We start from the raw sequence: 10,247 nt of genomic DNA on the forward strand, positions 1-10,247 counted from the left end.
GGCTTGTTTACTTTAGCAAAAAGGCGTCTGAAAGGTGTATGATTGCTCGCTATAAATACATTAGAGGGGGTAAGTACCAGGGAGAGTAAAGAGCTATTTAAGCTAAAGGAATAAGACTATTCGTATAAACTGGCCATGAACAAATCCAGGCTGGAAATTAGAAGGTTTCTAACCATCAGACGGATGAAGTTCTGGAACAGCCTCCAAATACGAATTGTTTTGCAATATGTAAGCTCTCACTTGGGCTAAGCTAACTTGAGAGAAGCTAACTATGCCATGAAGCTAAACCCTTAACTTAGGAGAGTAAAACTTGTAATGTTTGTTAGGCCTTTCACAAAAATCAGAACACATATTGGAGATCCCCCTGTAATAACTGAGCATTTTTGGTGTAAGAAAAGTCATTTTCACTAGTTCTTATTAAGACCTCATATATAAAAAAAAAGTTTGAAAGCAATGTTTTAATTAGGAGAAGATTTTTTTTTAAATGAAAAACTGTCACTTTTCCAATATTTTGTAACCATCTGTTCAATTAATTTCAAATTTAAGAATTCTCTGGGCAGAGATTACCCATGATAAATTTATGCAGAAAGTAGCTTTTTATTCTGGAAGTTATATGTAAGTAGTTCAGAATTGGTCTCAAAATGGAAATTGATATATACACTTTACTACGGAGTTTGTGACTCTCTATTTTAATATTTATTAAGCATTGCCATAGAGCATGAAATTTTTAGCCACTAAAAGTAGTAATCTTGATCATTTGAGCCCCAAAGCAATATATATCAGAAGTTATAAACTGTGTGAAAACAGGTGCAATCGAGTTAGAGTTTAAGGGCAGAAGGATCATTTAGTCTGACTTTCTATATTACAGGCCACCAATACTAACTAGCACTCACACACTAATCCAGCAACTGAAATGAGATCAAAGAATTACAGCCCACAGGAGACTAGACTATATTATGTGCCACAGTCAGAAAATAGGAGGGACCAAGGAGCACTCAAGGAAAATAAGGCCACTGCGAGAAACGTAATGAATTCTTTGCACAGGTCTTCATGACTGAGTAGGTGAGGGAGATTCCCAACCCGAGCCATTCTTTTTAGGTGACAAATCTCAGGAACTGTCCCAGATTAAGGTGTCATTAGAGGTGGTTTTGGAACAAATTGATAAATTAAACAGGAATAAATCACCAGGACCAGATGGTATTCACCCAAGAGTTCTAACTTCGGTACCAGGCAAATTGGTTGAAACTATAGTAAAGAACAGAATTATCAGACACAGATGAACACAGTTTGTTGGGAAAGAGTCAAAACGGTTCTTGTAAAGGCAAATCATGTCTCACCAATCTATTAGGATTCTCTAATGTGGTCAACAAGTACGTGGACAAGAGTGATCCAGGGGATATAGTTTACTTAGATATTCAGAAAGCCTTTCACAAAGTCCCATCACCAAAGGCTCTTAAACAAAGTAAGCTGTCATGGGATAAGAGGAAAGGTCCTCTCATGGATCCATAACTGATTTAAGATAGGAAACAAACGGTAGGAATAGTCAGTTTTCAGAACGGAGAGACGTAAATAGTGGAGTCCCCCAGAGATCTGTCCTCAGATCAGTACTAATTCAACATATGCATAAATGATCTGGAAAAAAGGGGTAACAATGAGGTGGCAAAAATTTGCAGATGATACTGCTAAAGATAGTTACAAAGAAGTTACAAAGGGATCTCTCAAAACTGGGTGACAACAACAAAATGGCACATGAAATTCAATGTCGATAAATGTAAAGTAATGCACATTAGAAAACATAATCCTAACTATATATATAAAATGATGGGGGTCTAAATTAGCTGTTACCACTCAAGAGAGAGATCTTGGAGTCATTGTGGATAGTTTTCTGAAAACATCCACTCAATGTGCAGCGGCAGTCCAAAAAGCTAACAGAATGTTGGGAATCATTAAGAAAGGGATATACAGTAAGACAGAAAATATCATATTGTCTCTATATAAATCCATAGTACACCCATATCTTGAATACTGAATGCAGATCTAGTCACTCCATCTCAAAAAAGATATTTTGGAATTGGAAAAGGTACAGAAAAGGGCAACAAAAATTGTTGGGGGTGTGGAACAGCTTCTGTATGAGGAAAGATAAATAAGATTGGGACTTTTCAACTTAGTGTTATTCGCTCCTCATCATAACACAAGAACAAGGATTCACCAAATGAAATTAATAGGCAGTAGGTTAACAAACAAACAAAAGGGAAGTATTTCTTCACACAACGCACAATCAACCTTTGGAACTCTTTGACAGAGGACGTTGTGAAGGCCAAGACTACACCAGGGTTCAAAAAAGAACTAGATAAGTTCACGGAGGATAGGTCCACCAATGGCTATTAGCCAGGATGGGCAGGGATACAAAACTATGCTCTGAAGTGTCCCTAGCCTCTGCTTGCCAGAAGCTGCGAATGAGCGACAGGGGATGAATCACTTGATGATTACCTGTTCTGTTCATCCCCTCTGAAGCACCTCGCATTGGCCACTGTCAGAAGACAGACTACTGGGCTGGATGGACAATTGGTCTGACCCAGTATGGCCATTCTTATGTCCTAATGGCAAGGAAATGGTTGAGATACACCCAGATAGTCCTAGCAAGTGATCTGCACCCATATGCTGCAGAGGAAGGCAAAAACCTGCCAATCTGACTTGGGGGGGAAATTCCCTCCTGCTCCCACATCTGGTGATCAGTTAGCTCTTGAGCATGTGAGCACGAACCAGCCAGCCAAGCACCTGAGAAAATGCTCGATGTTATGCAGAATCCTGGACGACCCGCACCCCACAACATCCCGTCTCCACCCATGGCCACCTCCTGATGCTTAAGAATATTAAAAAATAAAAACAAAAAAAACCCTTCTTCCATAATACATGGGGTGGAGAAGAATCCCTTCTTGACCCTGGTGACAAGTTGAAACCCTTTAGGATACGCTGTAGGAACATCTGTGTAGGTGACGGCAAGGGCTGCCTGATTTTTCGGCCCTTGACTAGGTCTTCGCTATCACACAAACAAAAGGATGAAGCTATACCGTATATACTCGTTCATAAACCAATTTTTTTTTAGTAAAAAAGGGAAGCACCAGAGATGGAGGTCAGCTTATGAACAGGTATAAAGAGGGAGAAGTGGGACACAGCCCCTGCCCCCAACAGAGGGAGCCAAGAGAGGCAGCACAGCCAGCAGAGACAGAGGGGAAGAGGCAGGGCCAGAGTCTCTCCACTTCTGGCCACATTGCTCTACCCCCAGCCTCCAAAGCAGCTGCAGCTCCAGGGCTGACAGGCTGCAGCTATGCTGCTTGGTCCCAAGCCCCAGAGCAGGCTGTGGCCACACCGTTTGGGCGTCAGAGCACACTGCCGCCATGCCGCCTGGCCCAGCCTGCGGCCGCACTGCCCAACCTGTCGGAGCTGCTCCAGCCAGGTCAGAGACATCCTTCCCTGGCCCTCCCCAGATAAGTTGGGAAGGGATGGGATGGAGAGAGTGTGGGGGTCCCGGTTTAGGGGTGAGGTTATGTGGGGGTTGATCACAGGGATTACTCCCTTGACTCCCAGCTTCTCCCCCCCAAAAAAATTTCCCCACCAGTTGCTGTCCTGACCCATTGGAGTAAGCAGCTGGTGTGCCGGGACACTTTGTTTACTTAGCTTTTCCTCCATGCCTGCAGATGCTTGAGGTAAACAAACCATCTCAGACCACCATCCGCTTATCCTGATGGCCCGGAAGCCAAAGTTTGCTGACCCCTGAATTATAGGGTCAGCTTATGAACAGGTTATAAAAAATTTCCATTTTTTACTTATCCATCTTGAAGGGGATCGGCTTATGATTGAGTATATACGGTAGATTTAAACTTGTTTAACTGACAAATTCAACTACTCATAAAAAACCCTATTATATGAGCATTCCTCCAGAACTTCTGGGATATCAAATTTGCTAAGCACTGTCAGAGCTCCGACTGTTACATAAGCATTTCGTAATAGAGAGAGGGACCGCCTTTGGTAGTTCCTGTTTGGAGCACTAGGTTCCATGCTGTATTAAGTCTGAAGGTCTGTTAAAAGCTGTAGCTGCATCAGAACTATGATAATGGATTACATTAATGCCAACTGTCCCTGTAACCCTGTACATCCCAATGAGCTCACCTGCTGGAACTTACTAATTTTGAGAAATTTGAAACATGGTGCTCATGGTCATAAGCTCCAAAAATATGCAGCTTATAACTTCTACATGGTCTCTACAATGGCTCTCCTACACCAATTACAAGCCTGTAAATGTCGAGATCATGAGGCTTCAAGAAGGTATACTCAGGTTTTGTTGATCAGTGTATGTAAAACACTGCCAATATACAACATTTCATAAATGCTGAAAATTCTCAAGAGTTGAGCTGTAAGACTCAATTGTTGTATTTCTTGGTTTTACACATTTTAGGTTTTCAGTGTTAACTTTGCATGGACACAGATTTTTGCATTTAACTCCTTTATTTTTAAAATAATATCCCTCTGCAAATTTGCGTACAGAGTCAATCCCTTACCCCTCTCTAAACGTGCAAAGTATCAAAAAGTTCAATGAATAGAAGATTGTTGGGGGCAAAATAGATCTGGACAAGGAGAAGTCTGGAGATAAAGGAAGAAGGGAGGGACAGGCAGTAAACAAAAGTTAAACTATTTGAGCAACATATTCCAGAAGTCTTGGGGTCTTTCTGAGTGCAGCCTTCATTGATTGAGATCTACCATACCATTCTCTCACTAGAAGGGAAAATCTATAATGGCAGCAGGCTGTAAAAGAGACTCAGTTTGGGAATAAGAACCATTCAAGAAATATATGTTTGCTGATGTTTTAAAGAAAGTCACCCCAGTGAACTGGAGGAAGTCTGATTTGTCTTGCGTACCCCAAGCTTCATCTCACTTAAAAACCACTTGCTCACAAAATCAGACATAAAAATACGAAATTGTCACAGCATACCATTACTAAAAAATTGCTCACTTTTTCATTTTTACCAATTATAAATAAATCTATTTGAATATAAATATTGTACTTATATTTTAGCGTATAATATATAGATCAGTATAAACAAGTCATTGTCTGTATGAAATTTTAGTATGTACAGATTTCATTAGTGCTTTTTATGTAGCCTGTTGTAAAACTACGCAAATATCTAGATTGGGGTCAGCAACCTTTCAGAAGTGGTGTGCCAAGTCTTCATTTATTCACTTTAAGGTTTTGCGTGCCGGTAATATATTTTAATGTTTTTTAGAAAGTAAGTCTATATTATATAACTAAACTAGTGTTGTATTGTAAAATAAACAAGGTAATCAAAATGTTTAAGAAGCCTCAGAGGGCTGTGGGCATGTGATGAGTTGATGAACCCTCCCTGGAAGACCTCTGCATATCCCCAGTGATACACGCACCCCTGGTTGAGAACCATTGCCCTAAAACAGGGGTTCCCAAACTTGGTTCGCAGCTTGTTCAGGGTAAGCCTCTGGTGGGCCGCAAGACGCTTTGCTTACCTGAGTGTCTGCAGCTATAGCCACACACAGCTCCCAGTGGCAGCGGTTCGCCGTTCACGGCCAACGGGAGCTGTGGGAAGAGGCGCAGGCCACAAAAGGTGGCTCCGCTGCGCTCACGCCCTGGCAGGGAACAGCAAACCACAGACACTGGGAGCTGCAAGCTGACGTACCTACAGATGCTCAAGTAAACAAAGCATCTTGTGGTCTGCCAGGGGCTTACCCTGAACAAGCTGCGAACCAAGTTTGGGAACCCCTGCCCTAAATCATTAGCCCTAGAACTACAGAGGTGCATAACTGTGTTTTTCACCAACTTCACTTGTTTTAAAACTCACTGCTCTGAAGATACAGGATAAAAACATCAACAATGCGAGGCAAAGTTACAATTGCTTATAACATCAGTACACAAAAAGTTCTCTTTTCATTTTTCCAAGTGACTATTCCTTGATGAAAACTAGCCACATAATTAGTTCAAAGTTTTCAAGTTCAGTCATTTTTATTTCACATTTTTCCTAATCTTTATGAAAAAGATGAATGGCTATTAAAAAAAATTACCATGTCCTCAAATCTGCAAACTCATATGGACTCAATTTTAATCATGTGCCACTGACTTCAATGGCAATGCTCCAGCACAAAGCTATTTAAATATATGTCTGCAAAATGAGACACTTAAATAGTAAATAGAAATAAAGGCTTATTTCATAACCTCTATTATAAATATCGATAGCTATAACTTTTAATTTTGTTTGTATTCATACTGACTCCATAGATTTAACAATATTGCTAAATAACCATACAAAACACATATGTTTAAGAACCGAGAAAGAAAACAAAACAAACATCGGTTGACTGGATCTTTGTTGAAACTTTCCGCAAACAATTTTGGCACAAAGTTTCAGGACAAAGAGAATGAGAATTTTTAGAAAAGATGAAAAGAAATTGTAACAAAGTAAAGCTGCAAACTCACGCCCTGACCCTGCGCTGAGTTTTGGGCAGGCGGCCTCAGGTCCAGAGGAGCAAAGCCAATCGCAGGGACAGGGGAGCTCAAGTTTAAACCTCTCTACATCACCTCCCCGAGAGCCTCACCAGCGCTGTACAGACCCGGCCCGATGGTTCCGCGGCTGCCCCCACAGCTCACGAAACAAATCGGTGCAGACTGGGAACAGGACCCGGCGGCTGCACGGCGACCGTAACCCCCCGGACCGCCGAGAGCAGGGACCGGACTGGACCGGCTGCCCGCCCAGGGGACTCGCTCTCATCCTCGAGACTGCGGCTCAGCCCAGACCGAGGCCGCTGGCTGCGAGGGACCCGGGGCCGCGGGCTCCGGAAGGGGGGCGGGGGCCTCGGCCCTCACAGCGACACGGGCCCAGCAGAGGCGTTCGCGCCCTCCACGCTCCGCAGCCGCCCCAGGCGCTGTACCTGCCTCCCGTGCTGCCCACGGCAGGGCCCCTCCAGCCCCGGCTCTACCCGCTGCTTCGCTCCGGCTGACGTGGAACCGCTCCCCGCGACAGTGACGGACCACATCGGTAGTACGGCGGCCGCAGCGGGACACGCCTCCTCCGTACGCAGCAATGCACAAAGGGGGCTTCGCCGCGCGAAAGGAGGGGCCGGGGCGGCTCGGTCCTGTGCGTTTGAATGGGCCAGTCTCAGCCCCGCGCGCAATCCTCACTCGCTGCGTGACCCCTGACCGTCCGATCCGCCGTCTTAGGCACGAAGCAGCCACGTCACTGCCCCCGGGTGTCCTTGGTAGGGCTGGGCAGGGCGCGTTGCACGGGCAGGCGGCTGTTCGCGTGGTGGGGCCCGGCCCATGCCGTGTAGGAATGTGCTACTGGTAGCAGCTACTGATATATTAGCTTGTAAGAAACTGCTGCGGTAAAAAACTGCTGCCTGATGCAGCAGTTCTCGATTCTCCCCCTTTGAACCCCTGTAAATAGCGGTCAGCAGAATGTTACGGCTAATGCGGGCAGGGTGAAGGGCAACGGCTTCACCAGATGTTACTGAGCATGCTCAGTTCGTCTGACCATACAAAAAAGCCACTCTGATCAAATTAATAAAGGCTCCTTTGCCCTCACCCCCTAACTATTTTACCAAGCATTGGTGTCTCAGTCCCACTGGGGTAATTGCTAGCCCCTGTGCCCCTGCCAGCACCTCACTCCTGGGCTTCACTTTACTTCCTCCCCCTATCGCTGAATTTGCCATTTAACCCCTCTCCTAATGCTGCCTCCAGCTGCTTGACCCCCGTGACGAGTAAATTTCCACCCTCTGCTCAGACCCTGGCCACCCCCCTGCTCCTAGTCGCCCCCTTTGCCAATTTTTAACCCATCAAAAGCGGTCTGCAGAGTCTTACGGCTAATTAGGGCAGTGGCTTCAACAGATGAACTGAGCATGCTCAGTACACGGTGGTAGCATATTCCTCTGCAGAACAATTTACTACACTACATCAGCTGCTAATGAAACTTGGGTCTGGGCCTGAGTTTCTCTGCTGCAAATAGAGTGACCAAACATCCCAATTTTATAAGGCCAGTCCTGATTTTTGGGTCTTTTCTTATATAGGCTCCTATTATCCCCCCCCCCCCCGTCCTGATTTTTCACACTTGCTGTCTGGTCACCCTAGCTGCCAAACAGAGAACAAGCCCCACTAAAAACAATGTGCGCACCACACAGACAGCTCACCAAAAAAAAAAAATGGTCAGAGCTGGTCCAGTTGCCCTGCAAGCTAGCTGGCACGCTGTCCCAATGACTGAGCCTCCTTGGGTCACATCGCACACAGCCTGACTAGTCAGTCTCTGTTAGCGATCAGCTCTCCCCTCGGCTAAATAGGTAAAAGAAATATTTCTGGGAAAGAAGACTAGCAAGTTGTACTGATTACTTAAAACAGGAAAAAGAAAATGCAGGAAAAAAACTACATATGCTTAGAAAACAAACAATGTGACGAATCCATTGCTGATTGCACAAAGCAGGACTGTACAAAGTTAATGCCACAGTCAGAAACTGAACGTCCAGCTATAGACACAAACCTGAAGATTTCAAAGAAAATGTGAAACCTTTAAAAATCAACAAGACTATTACTCATACTATTAACACAAACATCCTTCAGGCATCTTACCTGTTCCCTCAGTATATCACACCAGACTATAAGGTGCAATATCACTTCAGAAAATCTTATCCTGTTTCAAAACTTTCAAAAGTTACAGTGCCTGAAGCAGCTACCAAATTAAAAACTCTATTTTCCCCATATCACTGCAGGTAATAGAGCAACTGCTTTTAAACCCCCAGGAAGAGTGTCTAGCATGTAATTCCAGATAACCGATAAACCTGTTCCTGTACAACTTTTAATGTTCATGAGGCATACACGTCTGATGGTTCTCTCTTGGGGGAAAACAAAAAAAACACACTTGCTGTTTGGCATAGATGTTCCAGAAAAAAAGAAAAGACTTATTTAAGATATTTGTGGAAGCAAAGATTTCTCATGTTCAGTGAGGAGAGGGAATTCCCTGTGAATAGAGGCGGCCAGCAATATCAGAATAGCAGATGAGTCATATGGATCCAATCATAGTAGTTAATACAGTGTGCATTCACTGTCTCTTACACCATCATACTATACTCCCCACACTGAGCCCTAACTACCGTCACCTGGACTTCCCTGCAGAGTCTCATTCCCCCTGCACTCAGAACCCCACACCAAGCCCCTGTGCATCTAGATTCTCCCCTGCACCCAAATCCCCCAACCCACGGTGGATAAAAATCAATGATTTAAAAAAAATCTGATTTTTGTTATTTGTTATTTGGATTTTTTTGATAAAATGCTTTTTGAAGCAAAAACCTATCTAAAGATAAAGAAATTATGGCTAAAAGATATCTTATCATGTAATAGGGATTATAAATTCTACCGTATGAGACAATACATTCAAATAATGTTTAAGAAAAGTTTTGTAAATGAGTTCCAATAGTTCATGGATTAGGGACACAATTTTATGAGGTTCCAGGGGCATCTGTATAGATTATATAGGTTAATCTAGCTACCCAATGTAGGGTGACCAGCTATCCCAATAAAATCGGGACAGTCACGATATTTGGGTGGTTGTCCCAGGTCCCAACCGATGTTTCGTCAGGACGCTATTCGTCCTGATCGATATTTTGCACCGCTGGCAACACTGGCTTTATTTTTTTTCCTCCACCAGCAGCACTCGGCTTTTTTTTTTTTTTTTGTTGCTCCACCGGCAGACTCCCCCATGTGCCCCAATATTTTCTTCATCTCATCTCACCCTAACCCAATGGCACTCAGTGCTCATTCTAGAAGATACTATGAGAGATGCTTAGTTTTGCAGTTTTCAGACTGGATTTGTGTCTCCAGAAATAACATGCTTGTTAACAGCAAAAATGTTTTTAAATTAATAATATTTAGAGGTGAGAAACAACAGACCTATTATCCCTCTGCAAATTTGTGTACAGTCCCTTACCCCTCTCTAAATGTGCAAAGTATCAAAATGTTCAATGAACAGAAGATAGTTGGGGGCAAAATAGATCTGGACAAGGAGAAGAAGTCTGGAGATAAAGGCGAGAAGGGAGGGACAGGCCGTAGAAACAAAAGTTAAACTATTTGAGCAACATATTCTAGAAGTCTTGAGGTCTTTCTGAGTGCAGCCTTCATTGATTGAGATCTACCATACCATTCTCTCACTAGAAGGGAAAATCTATAATGGCAGCAGGCCGTA

General features: G+C 43.6%; 1 protein-coding gene across 3 annotated transcripts in view; it reads right to left on the reverse strand.

The window, feature by feature from the left end:
- COPB1 (coatomer protein complex subunit beta 1) overlaps window positions 1–7,479 on the reverse strand; it is a 39,889-nt gene extending 32,410 nt beyond the window's left edge. Inside the window, exon 1 of one of the 3 annotated variants that reach the window (XM_030560449.1) lies at window positions 6,956–7,479. The gene's annotated coding sequence lies outside the window, so the exon portion shown is untranslated. Of the gene's footprint in view, window positions 1–6,618; window positions 6,747–6,951 lie in introns of those variants that run through there. The other 2 variants (XM_030560448.1, XM_030560450.1) reach the window with 2 other exon arrangements.
- Between the last annotated feature and the right edge of the window lie 2,768 nt (window positions 7,480–10,247).

This window comes from Gopherus evgoodei, chromosome 4 (assembly GCF_007399415.2).
Source record: "Gopherus evgoodei ecotype Sinaloan lineage chromosome 4, rGopEvg1_v1.p, whole genome shotgun sequence".
NCBI classification, from domain to species: Eukaryota; Metazoa; Chordata; order Testudines; family Testudinidae; genus Gopherus; species Gopherus evgoodei.